Raw genomic sequence first — 18,747 nt, 5'->3', positions numbered from 1 at the left:
GAAATAGACTCATAGACATAGAATACAAACTTGTGGTTGCCAAGGGGGAGGAGGGTAGAAAGGGACAGTCTGGGAGTTTGAAATTTGTAGATACTGACAGGCGTATGTAGAACAGATAAACAAGATTATACTGTAGAGCACAGGGAAATATATATAAGATCTTGTGGTAGCTCACAGCGAAAAAGAATGTGACAGTGATATGTATGTTCATGTATAACCAAAAAATTGTGCTCTACACTGGAAATCAACACAACATTGTAAAATGAGTATAACTCAAAAAAAAAAAAAAAAAAGACTTGCCCGTCCAGGCACCTGATGAACCCCTCCAAGCTGCTGTCCTAATTCAACTGAATTCAACAATTCAACAACTAAAGAGAGGGGTGTCAAACACAGCAGAACACCACACCTGGCCTTAAGGAGCTCACACCATTCATCAAGTGAGAAGGTCTGCTTCTGGTCTGGAGTCCCTCGGGGGCCAGGGCGGTGTCTTAAGGTGCCTGGCCACAGAAAAATGACTTAACAGAGGAAGCTTAATAGCAGAAGGTTAGTAGATTCAGTGTCAGAAACTTCCCTGCCCCAAGAAGATGGAGAGAAAACTTCCTGGGGGAGGAGATACTTCATTTTTTTTTAATTGAAGTACAGTTAATTTACAATATTGTATTAGTTTCAGGTGTACAGTATAGTGATGCAGTATTTTTACAGATTACACTCCGTTAAAAGTTACTGCAAGATAATGCCTACAATTCCCTGTGCTATGCAATACATGCTGATTGCTGATCTATTTTATACATAGTAGTTTGTATCTCTTAATCTCCTACCCTTAATTCTTGTGAGGCTGCAGCCTTTCTTCAGACTCCTGCCCATTGGTCTCCAAAAATCAAGTGCTCAAGCCTAGAGTTGAAGGCGTTCTATTTTTTGGTAACACTGCCAGTGGTAACAGCACTAATGGAAAACAGTAACTCCCTTCCACTCTCTAACCGTCTCTTTTTGTTGTCCTCAGGGAGATGTTAGGTCCATTTTTACTACTCACACCTTTGGGTCTGGAATAGAGAGAGAAGGTAGACAAGTCACTCTCTGAGCATCAGGCTTAACTGCTGGAATGAACAAAGCACCTCCAAGGTGTGGGAAGTGCAACCAACGTTCCCAAGAGAGGCAGGGAAGACTCCACAGAAGAGGTGAAATCAAGGTGGATCTAGAAGAATGAAAAGTGCCTCCCCACAAAGAAAGGATTTTTGCTTAGGCAACAGGCAGAGATGACAGCTGTTTCACACAGAGCATGTGTGCAAAACAAGGGCATGGTGGTGGCGGGAGTCAGTGAGAGAAGGGACCACACTGGGCAGTGTCCGCTCTGCCAGATCCTCTACTTACATGAACTTTTATAACCCAATGCCCTTCCAAGGAGGTCATGCTATCCCGCGCTAAGGACAGTGAACTAGGGCTCAGCAAGATTAAACAGTTTGACCAAGATCACATAGTTCTTAGGGAGTAAAGCTCAAATTCTCCAGTGATTTTCATATCCTCCCTGGCAATGGGACACTTTTTGCAAACAAAATCTCACTTAAATCATAAACAGCTCAGATAATCAAAAGTTGACTACAGATTTTAAAAAGCATCTTTGAAGAGGAGACACTTTTGCTAGGCAGCCAGATGGCAAGGACTCTGGAATGAATGGAAGAGAGAGTGCAGATCAAAGATGGAATCCCACTCAGAGATGGTCCAGGCAGATCAGGTAGCCAGCCTTTCAGAAGTTAACCTTTTATGAGCAATTCTTCAAACCTCACTGGCTAAACTATAGAATTAAAGGATAAAAACCAAATAAACTTTTCTGATGACTACATTTAAATTTTAAAATGGCACTCTGAGTCTTTCCACTAACTACTATTTACATGTGTACCTCCACAGAAAGGACAAAAAAAAAAAGGCTGTCTCCCACTCTGCAGGGGTGACATCATGCTTTCATGTGTGTCTGACATATCATGAGGCAGCCTAGGGACTGTCACTCAATGTACTGCAGTTGTACAGAAAAATGGCTGACATTCTAAGAGCTTTGTACTTGGAGGAAAGTTAGTGGAATCCCCAGCACAGTGACCCAGGGCTGATGGTTAGCTTTCACTCAACTTCTTCAGCTGACATAATTATCCAAGGGGAAGTCAACTTCCACAAATACTTACAGGAGTCCTGTCTGAACGGCAAACAAGCCCCACTCCTCTGCTCAGGGGTTATCTTCAGTGTTGGTTGACCCAAAGGCACAGATTTGGAAAATATACTTCTTTTTTTTGGTTGGAGGCAAGTAAGATGATAGATCATCAAATACAAGCAGTATCTGGCACTACTTCTTAGGACACACTGCCGTGAAGGTCTCATATAACTGATGGACACTTCTGCCAGAACAGATAACACCAATGGTAAGTTCAGTTCTAAGCATTCAAGTAAGAAGAGAAAGGTGCCAAAGGAGGTTTGGAGGCTTCTCATTGACACAGGGGACCCTGAGCAGCACGGGATAAACTCCCAAAGGACTCAAAGTCCAGGAGAGTTTTTATTTTATACTTTTCAGTCATAACTTAAGAAAGTACTATGGACATAATAAGCACTGTTAAGTGCTCTGATAACTTCGTATTATAAATAAGGGTATTCCTGAATCGTAAATCATCTTTGAATATGATGAAAAATATAAAAAATGAAAAGACTATATTAGAAGATTAGAGAAAATGTAAATGTAATCACCTCTAATTTGACAGTGTTCACACAAGGATGATTTTCAATCTTTGCACATTATTTTCATGTACTACTGGTGACTCTCCACTGTGTCTTTCCCTGTAGGAAAATAGGAGCAAAGCTGTGATGCTCCCTCCGGGTCCACTGTCACATGCAGAATGGGCTAAGCGAAGCTCTCAAGCAGAGAGGCTAAAGGCAACCTCAAATAACAGGTGTCTTTTCAATTTTAATGAGCTAAAATGCATTTGTAATAAGACCCAGGGTAATCCTCTGAGTCTTCTGCTAGCGATACAAGTAACTCTCTTTTAAATTATGTACTTTTCTTACAGTGTCCTAGAAAAGAAAATAGCTTAAACTGCTGCTTGCGGTTTTTAAGACATCTATCACATAGATAACATATGACCTGGTAATGCTTTAAAATAAAGTTATAAAACGAATGTCTTAGGGAATATAATGTACAACATAGTGACCATTGTTAATAATACTATATTGTCTATTTGAAAGTTGCTGAGAGTAGATTTAAAAATTCTCATCACAAGAAAAAAAATCTGTACCTATGGGTGTTGATGGATGTTTACTAGACTTATTGTGGTGAGCATTTCAAAGTATATACATATATTAAATCATTATGTTGTACACCTGAAACTAATATATGCCAACTATATCTCAATTTTAAAAAAGTATATATACAAATGCTTTAAAAAAATTCAAAGACCTACTAAATTGGAAAGCAGTGGTGGAACTGATAGTAGGAATGATTAATAATTAGCATCATAATGAAACTGATCTTCAGGTGTGCTATTCTATCATTATTTTATTGTGAAGACATGACATTCTGTTCTAATTTAGCAGCAACAACCATGACATGGAATGCAAAAAAAAGATTTTCAGTAATTTCTAATCCCATTTCACCCAGAAGTTTGTGGGCTTAAACTACATCAAGGTTGCACTGGTAGGTTAAATTGGAGAAAGAAATTGAACCCGAATCCTCAGAAAGGGCTCAGGAAGAAGCCTGTGCAAAGCTTTCTTGCTAATATCATGTACCTTCCATCAATGACATCACACCCCTGGGGCAGAGGGAGGGCGGGAGGTGCTGCTGGTCAGCAGGTCTCCTGCCATCACAGCTCCAAGGCTGCTACTTCTCCATATGCTTCTCTAACCACCCTTAAATGTGTAAATCAGCAAAGCATGTTCCTAAGTCACCCTCTGTTCAGTCTCTGTTCTCTCCTTGGCTTTATTACCAACTATGGGTAAGGACACTCAAATTCATGTCTCCATTCTAAATTTCTCATCTGAGCTCCACACCCATCTGTCCAAACATCTACTTGCCCTTTCTCCTGGGAAATCTCACAAGTGACTCAAACGTAGCACGTCCAAAACTGAACTCATGAATAGAACTTGTAGGAAAAGTCTTCCTCACCTTTGTGAATGCTACCACCATCCATGCTAAAATCCTGAAGGATCCTGGACCACAATTTCCCACGTGCTATCAGTTACCAATGTCTGCTGATGCTACCTTCCAAACCTTGACTCTTGACTCTGCCCACTTCTATCGAACATCACTGCCACCACCCGATAGATGGCCCTGTTATCTGTTCCTTTATGCATTCTTGCTTCATCCAACCCCTTCACCACGAAACTACCATATGATGTGTAAATGCAAATCAGTTCATGTCATTCCTGTCTTTTTCAAAGCCTGCTCTTTGGATCAAGTACCAAACCCTTACCATTTCCCTCATGGCACTGCATGACTGCCCTGGCCCAGTTTCCCACGTTCCTCTCTCACCATTTCTCCCCTGCTCACTTTGATCCACTAGCAGATTTCTTTCTGTTCCTCAAAACAGCCCAAATCCTTCCTGCCTCAACCCTCCTCTTTTGGTTTTTCTCTCTAGCAAGTATCTGCTCCACTGAAGCTCCTCCAGTATCTGGTCCCACCTTACAAGACATTTTCCAGGGGAGCCTTCACTAGACCCTCTGATTCATGACCTTCTCTCCCAGCAGCCTATGTGTCTTCTTGGCATGAATCACACTTATTATTTATGATGTAATTTTGTTGCCCACTGCTACCAGAGTATAAACTCCCTGTCCACCCTGTTCACAGCTTTCCCCCAGAATCACACGCAGTCAGTACTCAGAACATAGCATTTGCTTCATGAGTATCTGTTAGCCAAATGAACGCTGATATTTAAGGAGATTTTTCTGGGCATGCTCCAAGTCATTGACCCTGACAGTCCACTCACTGAGTATTCCCTTCTGAGACTAGTCATGACCATGAGGACTGGGCCCAGGAAAGCCCCTACTCTAAATTAGGATTCTGGCAGGTGATTCCTGTGCTACTCAGAGTAAAGTCCAAAGTTTCCTCGTGGCCCAAGGGCCCTCCAAGAGCCCTGCTTTGTTTCAATCACACTGGCCTCTTTGCTATTCAAACATTCCAAGCCAACCCCCACCTCTCCTGCTGCCTCCTCCGGCCTTTGTACTCCTGTTCTTTGCCTGGCACTCTCCTCCCCCGACACTCTAATGACGTCTTCCCTGCCTTCATTCAGGTCTCCCCTCAAGTATCAGACTGATCACTGGGGTCTTCCCTGACTAGGCTACACTACCCCCCATCCCAGCATTCTGTTGCTGAGCTGTTTCATTCTTCTGATTATTTGTCACAACAAATTATACCTGTATTGTCTGTCTCCTCCAACCGGAATGTAGGAATCATAAGGAGAGGAACTCCCGTTTTGTTTCCTGTTACATATCCTGCGCTTAAATTAGAATAGGTATTCAGAAAATATTTAACGAAAGAATGAATAAAGCAATGAATGAGTGATGCTCTACTAGCAATTAGGAAGGCAGCAGTCAACAACCTGCCAATCTAAAGCTGCAGGAGTATGTGAAGGTCGGGAGGAGGGGTGCCCATGAGGACTTAGAGGGGGAGCTTAGGTCACTAGACCCCAAGGCAAATGAGCCAAGGGGAGGGTTCCTGGGGCGGCAGGTAGGGTTGTATTGGGCAGAGGGAGGGCAGGAGGTGTTGCTGGTCAGCAGGTCTCCTGCCAAAGGAGCAGTGAGTCTCTCTGGCAGATGGGGAATCCCCAGGGTAACAGCAGCAGAAATGAGAATCAGGGCACAGGTGGCTTTGTTACCTAATGATGGATGGCACACGCTGCCTTTTTCATCTTTGTCTTATTTTTGTAATCTGGCTTTTAAAAACCATTTAACCGAATTCCAAATTGAAGGTGTCTGTGGAATAATCCACAGTTTTACTCATTACCGTCTCCATCCCCCAAGCTTAGACTCAGGGAGACTCAAAGATCATCTTTTAAAACACTCGCCCTTGCTCTAGGTACTCAAAGTCTTACCAGATTGCTCTCTGGGCTGTGAGTTCCTTGCAAAAAAGCCTGTTAAGTCCCAGCACTGACCACAGTGGGTGGCACTTGGCATGCTCTCCATAAACGTCTGATGACTCAGTATTTTGAACTTGATCTCCCGGAAGACACTGAGCTGACCATTCATTAACAAATATCACTATTTAAATGCTATTATCATCTATATTCCACTATGCAGGTGTTGGCAGAAGAGTTTTTAACAGAAGTTAGTTCAAGGATTGGGAGACTAAAAATAAATAAGGAATTTCCACATATGTCAAAGTGTGATAAAACCAACTGAGGTTAATGAAATCTTTATCTAACATGTAGACTTTCCAGAGATTTCCACCTATACTGGGAAGGGGAAAAAGTATATAAAGAAGATGATGATAGCTAGGCATTATATTTTATTTTCAATATTTCAATTTTTAATGTTGAATATAATTGAAAATTATTATTAACATTCAGAGTACATACAGTTAACTTTTTATCTAAATTCTTTCTAGAGAAGTAATTTGGTCTTTTCATAAAAATATTGTGATTAAATGTAATTTTTTTCATTGATTTATTTTTAATTGAAGTACAGTTGATTGACATGTGTTAGTTTCAGGTGTGCAGTAAAGTGATTTGGTTTTATATATATATTCTTTTCCATTATAAGTTATTACAATGATGCAATTTTTATATCCAAGATATTTTACTGACAGTATAGAAGATACAATATAATTAATTTAGCAAACATTTACTGAATGTGTATAATACACAAATCACTATGCTAGGCACAGTTTAAAAAATATAAGTGTCACATAAAAAACTCCTTTTTCAGTGGACAGGTTAAGCTATTTATGTTCTAAGGAAAGAACTATATTTATATTAATATTAAGTACTGGTATTTATATTAAAAACCCTTTGAAGGTGGATATACTGTATCCGGGATGTCTGCAGCCACATAATGATGTAGGGCACATCATGGGCACGACTAACAGGGAGTTTCTAACGTGAACGTTGCTTTTGTTCCCAATACCATCATCACAAGGAGTTATTGCTTAGCATTCTTAAACTTAACTCTTATTTTTAATAAATGACCTCAAACATCCTGCTCCAAAAGAAACACCTTCTAATGGCTTCTCAGTGGTCTGAGAATAAAGCCTAACTCCCCATCCCAATACACAAGGCTGGTTTTAGCTCAAAGTTCTCAAAGACAGAGGTCTTTCCTAACCCTCTGATCTACAAAAGCCTGGGAATGCTATTACATCAGATTCCTCACTTTCTCTTCAGCGCACTTTCTACTTTCTAAAACCAACTTGTCTTCCCCATTTAGAATGTCCACTTCACCACACTATCCCATCCCCAGCTACCAGCACATAACATTTATTGAATCAATTACTAATTAATGTACTTCCGAGAGCTTGAGTTTACTACTTTATGCATGGGATAAGAACTTTCACATGTCTCATCAGAGAGCAAATAACAGATATAGGTCGTGATTTCCTACGTGGTTTTCTACACTTTCACAGGATAAGATGTGTCTCACATTTGACAAAATAGGTCATAAATATAATTCAACAGTGATTACTGAGTGAAATTCACTAAATAATAATTTAGTGAACAAATGAATGAAAATCATTTTGCTCAATGATTTGCTCAGTCGAGAGCCACAAAGAAAATGGAGTCATAACACTCTCATAATATTCTCCTCCAACTCTTAGAAGAAAACCAAGTATTTTTATTTTAGTTGTGAATTATTTCTGCAGCAAAATAGCAGTTGTGGAGAAATGGAAACTGGCACACAAAAACCACCTCAAACTGACTGCTATGGTAAGTTCAACGGTTCCCTGTAGTCTCAAGCAATGTTTCTGGCCAACAAAACACCCCGCAGAGGTTTGAGTAAGCTCCAAGCTCCTCCTTCTTATGGAGTAAGTCAAGGTTTATCACTATGAAAACCAGACACCATGATGTGGTTGGCTTTTTTGGGGGAAAGGAAGTAAAAAGAGAAATTTCAACATTCAGAATCTTTGTTTGGCTTGTTTTTGGAGAATCAGTGACTAAGAGAGCCGAGGTCCTCTGGTTGGCGGGAAATTGCTCAGGTGTTCACATCCCACACATCCAACCTCATGTTCTACCCACTGGCTCCCGCATCACCTGCCCAGAGCACAGCCATGAACAAAACAGACACAGGCCTACGCTCCCTGGGTTACAGACCCTTCGAACAGGGTAGGGGCCACGAGCACGACAGTTTCAAACATTTCACTATCCCAGGACTGCGAGGACCTGGCCACCAGCTACAGAAGTGGGACCGGCAGAAGATTTGCTCTGAAAAGTGGGGCTCTTGTATCACCTTCACTCACAGGTTCTCCACACCACAGTCTAGAGAGTGCCCTGGCACCACGTGCCTACCCTTGGCTTTAAAAAGTCATTCACAAGCTAATTTTCTCTCTGTCATCATGGGCCCTGATCCGCATATTCAGGACAACTGTGTGAATACATTTTTTAAATGGAGTGGTTCATCGGGATATTTTACCAATCTCCATTCTAAAAGAGAGGTCATGGTAATAAAGAAACAAAATCAGCAGTTGGCATAACTCTTACTTATTTTGAAACAGTAGTTTTTTCTCATTTAAGAAATAAATAAACGAGGGGGGAGGGTATAGCTCAGTGGTACAGCATATGTTTAGCATGCACGAGGTCCTGGGTTCAATCCCCAGTTCCTCTATTAAAAAAAAAAAAAAAAAGGAAAGGAAGGGAAAGGAAGGAAGGAAGGAAGAAAGGAAGAAAGAAAGAAAGACCCCTAGTACAAGTATGGTGAGGAGGTATTTCCGTGCGCTGTCAATCACAGGTTCACCTCTTCTGAAAATCAGTTTGGCATTAAGTACCAAAAGTCTTAAAACATTCATACTCTTTGACCCAGGAATTACCCTTCCATGAATCTTGCTTAAAGAAGTAATGTGAACTATGAACAAAGATTTCATCAAAATGTTATTTATAATACCAGCCATTTGGAAACAGCCTAAAGGTCCAATTTTAAGGGAATAGTTAATAAGTTATGGTAAATCATATTATCAAATATTTACAACATTAATAAAGCTTGCCAAAAAGCTGGAAAATATTTAGGACATAAGGTTAAGCAAACAGAGCAGCTTGTAATGTTATTAACTATGGAAAAATTCATTAAAAATAAAGGGGGAGAAAATGCTAAAATGTGAAGGGTGCTTTCGGGTCATGGGATTATAGGCAAATTTTCTCCCTGATTTTTTTATATTTAATGTATTTGCCAAAGTTTTCATTGGAAGTATGTATTGCTTTTATGATTAGAAATAATAACATCCCTTCAGAAATGCTAAGTAACTCTACTGTGTCACAAATTCTTGCACACGTATGTTCTGATACTTGCACTGAGCTGATCTGATATATGGTTTGCCAAGTGAGCCAAAAATTTGTGCCTCTCCTTTGCCAAAATCAGCTTAGAGAGAGGATTGAGATTCTTTGGATTCATACTGCATTTCAGCCCAAAGATGCTGATTCTCAAGCTGAAAATACACCTTAGCAGCTGCCAACCTATCAGCACCTCTGTTTGCCAAAAAGCCTGGCCCTTCTCAGCATCACTTTTACCCGAGGAGCCTCTCTTATTATTCTTCAGCTATATTCCTATCTCTACCAGCTTTAATCCAAAGCATCATAATCACTGATTTACTTGTGGTTTTCTCATTAGATTGAGATTCTTGAGATTCTTGTCATTCTGACATCTCCAGAATCCAACGTGGTACCTGGTAAACAGTGGGCATTTAATAAATGTTAAATAAATTTTTACAGGATAGGAAGAAAATCATCTCAATAACCCCCAAGAGAAGTGTTCACTAACAAGATCCTATTGTAATGGAAGTCTCGGTTGGTGCCTGAAATCAGATGCACTTTGGAATATACCTTCCAGTTCATGAAAGAGCACGTTAGACCTGACATCTGGGAGCTGGCCCTAGTATTCTCCCGTTGGATGGAAATGATTTCACAGAGCATCAACACCAGAAAAAGCCACTTTGTGATCACGATGGATCAGGTGGGAAACAAGCCCACTATGTAATCAAATCTGAACACAAACAAAGACGTGAACATCATCCACCAACACAATGACCGATATTCCCCTAATCTGGCTGATGAGCGTTTGCTGCTTCTCTGCCAATCACAGTGCTAGCCTCTCTAGTCTTGCTCCTTCTAGATAAGATTTATTAAGATACAAAATCATAGGATTATCCCTGCTTTATTGCAGAGCAAAGTCCTGCTTCTTTAAACCCTCTTTCAAATGATTTACAAGCCCAAATCCTATAATCACTCATAATCACTCATTCTTAACACCCTTTCACTATGACACCACATGTTTCTCTACAACGTACATTCTCCCTCACTGTAACTAATAGCAAACCTACCCTGTTCAATTACGAGTCACTTCCCCGTGGTCTCTGGCTGGAGGACACTGACGTTCTTAGTCGTCCTACCTGGAATGCCTTCTTCTCTTCTCTTCTCTTCTCTTCTCTCTGCACATATAAATGCATCAGAGCTCACCTCCTCCTGGAAGCCTCCTCTAATCGGCCTTCCAGGTTTCAGATGGTTCCATTCCTTTTAGTTTCTAGAAAATTTTGTTCAACTGCTACCACTAAGTTCGTACTTCACAATACTAGCTAGCACTGTGATCTTGATTACTCTCTGAAAGATCCCGCCAACTCTACAATCATATTACTCTACCGTGTTGCTTTAAAAGTTTACACATGGCTGTTTTACCTCCCCAAATAGGCTATGAGTTCTCACAAATATGTCCCAAATACTTCTTTTCATTTACCTTCTCATTCCCCTTTCTCTTATCACATGTATACTCAGTCCACTGCACACAGCGAACAGCTGCGTCCAGTCATAAATCCACGCAGAGACAAACCTGACCTTGCATTTGCTGGGCAATGACGTGCTATCACTCACATGCTATTAGTAAACAGTTCCATTTAGAGCATCTTCAAGTACAGGCATTAATCACGGGAGTGCGTTCCACATACCCGCTACATTCGGTATGTGCCAGTGCTCTTCCTTGCTCTCTAAACTCTCTCTCTCTCTTTCTCTCTTCTCTCTCTGAATCTATCTCTTATGTATCGAATTTCAGGGCAAAGCACCTGTATGTACAAAGGTAACGTCAGGCCATTGCCGCTGGCAGAGATCTCTTCTCTTTAACTGGAGTCAGTGACTAAAATTAAGCCTTCCAAACACCTGACTTGCTGACATTTCTATCCTGCATAATGATAGCGACCCTGCACTGAGAGGAGAATCCCACCAGATTACTACGTTCTGCCAAAACCAAATATTCTGACGTCTAAACATTCACTCACGATCTCCCTTCACAACCCTCTGCCCCCTCTGACTTCCCATTTTTATGGTCCAGACTTGAAATTGACCTTGGCCCATCAGGACCAGGACGACTCCCTGAAGATCCGGGATGAAGTCTAGATTCAGAGAGGCCTTGGTTTCCATGACAGCTCCTTCATCTTCCAGTCTGGCTCCAAGAGCTCAGGCAAGTAATTTAACCTCTCTAAGCCTTCATTTCCTGGCTCAAAAAAAAAAAAAGCCATAATAAATCTCTTCCCTGGACTCTAATGAAGATTTGGTGAGATTATGTACCTAAGGAACGTGGTAGACACTTTTTCCCCTACTGGTGCCTGATGACTAATAGAACTCTGTCTCCCTTTAAGGAGCCGCCATTCCATGTTCTTATTGATTTACCCCGCGCAGGATATTTAAAGCAGGGCAGATGGTAGAGTTCCTGTTCTCAGATCAACAGTCAAGCTCTAGTTGTTCTATTGATCTGCCCACCTGTTCAACTTCCTGATGCTGCTCCCTCCCGCTTTTCTTGCTATACCCAAACCCCACCCCAAGAATCTACCCGTGTGCTATTCTCACTGTGGCATGCTTGTCCAGTTTGCTCTGCACCTGCACCCTGATAGCCTCTATTTCATCCCCTCTGACCTGGACTTCTGGGATCCCAGTTGCCTACTGGAAGGCCCACCTGGGGGCCCATCCTTTAATTTGGCCTGATATCCTGGGTTCAGACCTTGATCTTGAGAGGCAGTGTTGCGTAGTTCAAGCACAGGGCTTTTGTTTCAGGTTGTCAGGGTTTGAATCCCAGGTCTACTACTCCATGACCACATAACCTTGAGCAAGTTATTTACCTCCCTAACTTTCAGTTTTCTCACCTTAGAGGGCTTTTATGAAATTTCAATAATATAATGAACGTTAACGCATGTAACATGGGACGTGGCATTACTTTTATAAATGTCAGTGCTAAAAATAGAAAGGTTTTGCCCCAAGGACATGTGGTGGCCACAGGCTTCCTTTCTACACAGTCTAGTTGCTGTGAACCTACTCACAACACACAGCCATTTCACCTACTGGTCCAGCCTATCTTCCTGGTCTGGCCCCGCCTGATCTGTTTCATCCTACCGATGCTTCCGTCAACACAGATGTTCCTTCATCCTCACCAGGCCTTCATAATGTTGCTCACACATGCCAATATTCTAACTGGGGACCTATCACTTTGTGCCTCCTAAGTGATAACCCTAATCCGTGCTCACTGCCTCCCCTCTGCCCGTTTCCCACAAGTTCAGTGAATGTGTATAAACAATACACATGTTCATCTGTGTTCATCACTTTACTTCCCAGTTAAAGCTATCACTGTGACACTGGTGTAAGGCCCAATGTAGGGGTCTCCAGTCTCATAATCTCTGGATGACCAGGGCTTCTGCAAATAAAATCCCTAGGCTGGAGATAAAGCATAAAGGTATTTGCTAAAAGTACATGGACATGGATAAATGGGGGGGGGGGAGGTTCTCATTCAAAAATATTCTGGGTTCTCTTAGCAAAGTCTAGATATAGAGGGAATTATCTTATCACCTGGTTTTGCCTTAGTTGGGAAGAGAGTCCCACTTCTGGAATTTGCATGGTCTTGGGCACCTGAGTTGCTTCTATGTGCAAACTACACATTGTTGTGCAGGGGGCTGTCCCGAAAAAGGAGGGGGCACTTCTCCTCAGTAACAGACACACTGTTTTTGATTGGCATCATCATCAGCTTGAGAGAGCTATACGATCTTGACAGAACTGTCAGTCATGGGGCCCCTACCAGTCTCCTCTTCCCCACCCCACAACCAGCCCCACACACATCCAGGGTTGGGCACGTGATCCAGTCCGTGACTATCACAGCAGCACTCTCTCCTGGACATGGAGACGGATTCAGTGACCACCACAGCAGGGCCAATCAGAGCCCTGTCAGGAGATTTCTATAAATGGGATGTGGAAGGGACAAGATTTCTCTTTCCTTTGGATCAAAAGCCCAGGAGTGCAGGCTGGGAACTACCAACAATCACCCTTTCTCAGCACATGGAAAGGGGCCTCAGAATGAAGCTGACTCAGAAAAGAAGCTGAGAAATGGGGAGAGAGAAAGAACCCTTACCAAAGTCACGTGAGGCTGTGGGTTCCAGCCACGACTGAAGCAAAGGCTACCTTTGGACTTTCCTGGCACAGGAGACAATAAATCTTCTTTCTTAGATTAATTTAGTTAAATGTAGGTTCCTCACGGGTATAATCAAGTGAATCCTGACTAACTCCCTTCCACAGGAATACAAGGTGGGGTGGTGGGCGGGGAAAGGACTACGGGCCCCTTAGTGCACTAATGCTTGGGGCAGAGTGACAAGGACAAGGCAGGAAGGAGTGTACAGACCCATATCTTCATGCTTTGCTCACATTCCCATGAATTTTATGTAATTTCACCTCTGGTGACAAAGTTTCCAAAGAACAACTTGCTACTGGAACATATCTCATTAATTAACAGTACAATGGCCCAAGAATCTCCGCCTTTATATGAGAATTTCCTTTTTCCGATTGCACTCAAAGCCTTTGGAAGACTTATCAATGACTCTTAATAATCAAATCCCAGAATTTCTGGGGGGAATGGGGAGGGAGGTGAGATGAGGAGAAAGCCCAGAACAGAAGTAATCAAACTGAAGATTAACCATCAGATTGCACAGCATTTCTGGTTTTGATCTCACAACTGGAGATTCTTATCCTCTCGAATGTAACCTAAATTTTTACTCAGAAATTTGAAACTCCACTAAAATCTTATGCCACCCTTCTCTTTCTCTCCCATTTACACAGGGTTTCCAAAGTGTGTTCTGGCTTCTCGTATCTCTATGGACCCTGCAGAAAGGCAATGGAGCGTCCTAGTGCAAACGTGCTTTGCAGTATTAGTCCTGATTCCATCACCTTTCTGCTAGACTTACCTCTTGGGGTTGTTATGAAAATCAATTGCCATCACTTGTGAAAATGCATCAAAACCATCAAGTACTAAGTGAACGTTGCTATTCATTATTTTATTATATATTGTGAACTCATATAATCAATGAAGGGCTGGATGCTCCAGGTCAGATCTCCTTGACTTCCTATTATCATGGTCATTACTCTTCCCCTACATCCAACATCACCTCCAGCCTATCTTCCTCCAACCCAAACTCAACTAATCACACCACCATCACCGCCACTGCATACTGATTTCTCCCTCTCCTTAAGTCCTCTGGGGCTCATCAGGCAGCATTTTAAAACGAAGATGGAAAGATCAGAGTCTAAAGTCCTTGGTGTGTCAATGAAGGCAGAGAGACCCAGAAAATCCTAGAAATGTGTCCTAGAATCAGTGTCGCAGCCAGGATAACAACTTGGGTTTTCCAGCTCCCCATCCAGTGCTCTTGGCAATCCACCATTGTGCTCCCCGGGGTGAACCAGTCCCCTGATGCTCAAGGACCACTCCAGGTGCTCAGTGATCTAGGGCACATTTTCCAGTCCCCTCCCTGCTAGCCTGTACTCTCCCATAGGAGAGGCTACTTTGCCATCCATCAGAAAGCGAGACACCACAACAAGGGTTCACTCATGTTTCCTAAATGCTTGGATACATACCCAACCTTAGCAGAAAAAACATGCCTTAGGTCCTGAAGTGAATACATTTGATAAAACTGCAAATCATATATTCTTTAATACAATGAAAGGTCCATCTCACTGCAGATTTGTTTTTTTCCCATCTCTACACAAGTTCTTTTTCCAATTGTGTTTTGCTTTGACAGAGACTCCCCATGCTGTCTCCTTTTTAGGGAGAATAATACTAAATGAAATTTATTTTAAAACTGCCTCCTCTTTTAGACTCTACATTCTATTTGCTAAGTTATAAGCATTGCTATGAAGAAGACTTACTTTATCTTCTACTCATTTTGTTCAAGAAATCTAAAAAGTGACATCTGCTTTCATTTTCGTTCTTATCTATTTTCCTAAGTTAAAATGAATTTCTTTTCCTTTATACTGAGAATCATTCTGGGAACGAGAGAACTTCAACAGACTGTTCAGATTCACACCCCCCTTTGTGTCATTAGTTACCTTTCTCTGCCTCATGAGCTGTTGTCAAAATTCTGAAATTACAAAAGTCTATGTATAGTAATATAACTCTCAGAACATTCAAGGGCTTCACTAGTAATTTCTCCAAGTTGAAATAAGAAGTGCAGCCATCGCTCTTCACAAAGCGCTTCCTGAAGAACCCCTTCTGACTGCGGGTGCCTTTGGGATACTCCGTGTATTTCCCAGCACCTGCCTCAGAAGCAACAGGTAAAATCTCTCTTTGCCAACTGCCTGGAAATTGCACACAGAGGCTTCCCACACAACTCTCTTCCACTGAAGGCTTCCCCAGCCTAGGATACAAAGCTAATTATAACCAGGGTTACAAATTATAGCTAAATCATCTCACAATTATGAGCTCTCTAGTAGGACTTCGTTAGAGAAAATCACTCCTAACACTTCAATGTATATATTCTAAGAGTAAAAAAAGAAAAAAAACTTCTCACATTAAACTGCTAAAGCATTTAACTATAGTTTCTACTTAAAAGAAACATCATTTTCTGTTTAGAAGAATGCCTATTCATCACTTAGGCTGTTTGAAAAGCATGAAACTAAAGCAGATGCTTCTGCATGGGTGAAAAGTAGAGGGAAAATAAAGTAAGGTTTGAGAAGTTTCAATATTTATCCTACTTTTCACAAAATGGTAATATATTCTAGTATCAGTAGCCAAATAAACAGAAGTCATTTTATAAGTGTTTCCATAATGCAAGACATGACAAGCCGGCAAAGTAAGTAGCTTTCATAGGAGTTGGTAATATTTATTCATAAAGCTCTACAGAAAGTGTATCTCAGAACTTGGTTTGACAGCAAAACCTACAGAGTTCAATATTCTTACTGACAAATAAGAATAGTTGTCGAGTCTTGAAATGTTTTCTGCATACACAGTTGTCCACAACTACTTCTGAAGGTCTTCAGAAAAAAAAGCAAGCAAGCAAGCAAGCAAAGGTAAGAAACACTTCAGTCCAACATACTTAGTCCAACACCAGACCAAGGTGGCACTAGAACTTTCAATTACTAAATTACTTATTTGCGAAGCTTCTGACTTTCTGGCGTTACCAATGGCTGGTAATGAACAATGAATTGTTTTTATTACAAATATCACTTACGCACACAAACACATACTTCTCAATCGAAATCAAGGGGCAGTAAATACCGCAGAGAGCCTGTACCTACGCAAGGTGAGACGTTGGCCTGGGCAATTAATTACAGCAAAAGAATGATTAATGGAGCAAATCCTGCAAATCCTCAGCCCTTTCTCTTAAGGACAGACTATGTGGGGAGAAGAGTAGTGCCGTATTTGGCAAATAATTGCTTCGCCTCTCCATTTTGCTATGTAGACACTACCACAGACAGATATTGCCTTAGAAAACCCTGACCACACTTTGCTCTTGCCAAGGACTACTATAAATTAACGCCGTGGACATCTTTACAGAGAATGCTGACTCTGGAACGGAGACAAAGGAGGGTGTAGCTTAGTGAAACCCTGCCAGGCGCTCCAAGGCTCTGGCTTCTCCGAGGCTGCCCCGCACCGCTTATCCTGGGTTCCCGGGACCGGGGAGTCTAGAACTGATGCCAGGCTTGGTTTATTTCCCAAACTTCAGGAGACAGTTTTTACCCCAACTCTGGGGGCTGAAGCGGGGCGGAGAGGTGGTGGTGAAGCAGCGCCCCGTTTCGGCTGCATCCACTGCCCACCCACCTCCCCACCCTCGGCAGCACCCTTTCCTTCCCCCTCACCTGTCCTGAGCGCGGTGCCTCTGGGGTCCAGTCTCCTCTCGCGGCTCTCACTCCCGGAGCTGGTGAGACGTCGGGCGCCTCCGGAGCCGAGCGCAGGAGGCGGCAGGGTCGGGGGCGTCAGCAGGAATCGCCGCAGCCGCCGGCAGCCGCGGTCTCCCTCCCCATCCCGGCGGGGCTCGGGCAGCGGACGCGGCGCGGCCACAGCCGGCGGATGAGTCAGGCGAGGGGGCGGGCGGCGAGGAGCGCGAGCCGGCGGCCGGGGGCGCGGGCGGCTGCCTCTGGGCTGGGGGCGCACCGCTGCCAGTGCGCGCCGTGGGTCGCGGGGTCGCCGGCCGCAGCCATAGGGCGCACGGAGTCCGCGCGCTCCTGCCTTCGGGTATCCCCGGCGCTGTGCGCCGGGCAGGAGACGGACTCACAGCTCAGTCGCCGCCGCCGCCGCCGCCGCCGCACAAGAAAAGACAAAGGGGACCCGGAGCGGGGAGGGGAAAAGTTTTCTGCTGGGCTTCAGACTGATCCCCACCAAACCTCACGCCCGAAGCGCGGAAGAGGCGGCTGGGGGCGGGTGCAGGGGGCGGGGCGGGCTTCCAGGAGATTCACCACGCTCTCGCGACCCGAGTGCGCGCCAATCTCCAGCCGCCCACGACCCTTGGGAACTCCCCGGGCCTTGCCGCCCTCGCGCTCGCCTCCCGCTCCGTCCTCAAGGATGCGGACAAGATCCAGTCCTCCCCTGCAGGACCCCCCGACCCCATGACCCATGCCCCAGCTGCAGAGTTGCACTTCTGGAGCAGGGACCACCACAGACAAAACCTATCTCTGGGAACAAAAATAGCCGTTTTCAGGAGCTTTTCTCCAGGCTGGAAGGCCAGAGGGTGGAAACGGACACACCCACCCGTAGGGCGCGCCTCTCGCTGAGTTAGAACCCCGGGCCCCAGAGCCAGGGCCCCGCCAGCCCCCGTAGCAGTCGGGAGGCCTGGCTGATTCCCAGTTTTCCAGGAGCAGGCGCTGCAGGACCCTCACTCCACGCCCCTCGGACTCTTTCTTATCAGACACCGCCTGGGCGGGTCGGGGTCCCCCTGGCGGGCTGGGCTGGCGCTGCCCGAGCGGAGCCAAATCCGGCCCCGAGCGGACACTGCGAACGTCCGTAGTCTTCATCGCCTGGAGCGTCCACCCGATTAGCTGTGGGTCTAGCCCGGAAAGGGGCTCTGAGAGAGCAGCTCCGGACGAGGGTCATGGGCAGAGCAGACGAGGACGAACCGGATCGTTGAGGGCTTCAATGAGCAGTGCTGAGGTTCCACTCCAAACATCACAGCCGAGGTGGGGTGTAGATTAACCCGGCTTGCCCCTTGCTCCCATGAATGGGGATTGCCCTATTCATAGAGTAAAACCATATTGAGTTACCTCCTCTCCGGCAGAGACAGAACTGATGATTGCATGTGTGCAGGTCAACTCAGTAAAGTTTTATGTAAAACTCTGGATTATCAAATATTCCAAC

The 18,747-nt window shown here is 43.8% G+C and overlaps 1 protein-coding gene across 1 annotated transcript in view; it reads right to left on the bottom strand.

Moving 5' to 3' along the window:
- Positions 1-17,774, bottom strand: part of TMEM200A (transmembrane protein 200A) — a 64,822-nt gene extending 47,048 nt beyond the window's left edge. The window contains exon 1 of the mRNA XM_006200047.4: positions 17,256-17,774. The gene's annotated coding sequence lies outside the window, so the exon portion shown is untranslated. The remainder of the gene's footprint in view (positions 1-17,255) is intronic.
- Between the last annotated feature and the right edge of the window lie 973 nt (positions 17,775-18,747).

The sequence above is a fragment of the Vicugna pacos genome, chromosome 8 (genome assembly GCF_048564905.1).
Source record: "Vicugna pacos chromosome 8, VicPac4, whole genome shotgun sequence".
Taxonomy (NCBI): Eukaryota; Metazoa; Chordata; class Mammalia; order Artiodactyla; family Camelidae; genus Vicugna; species Vicugna pacos.
This window is presented reverse-complemented; position numbering and strand designations above follow the sequence as displayed.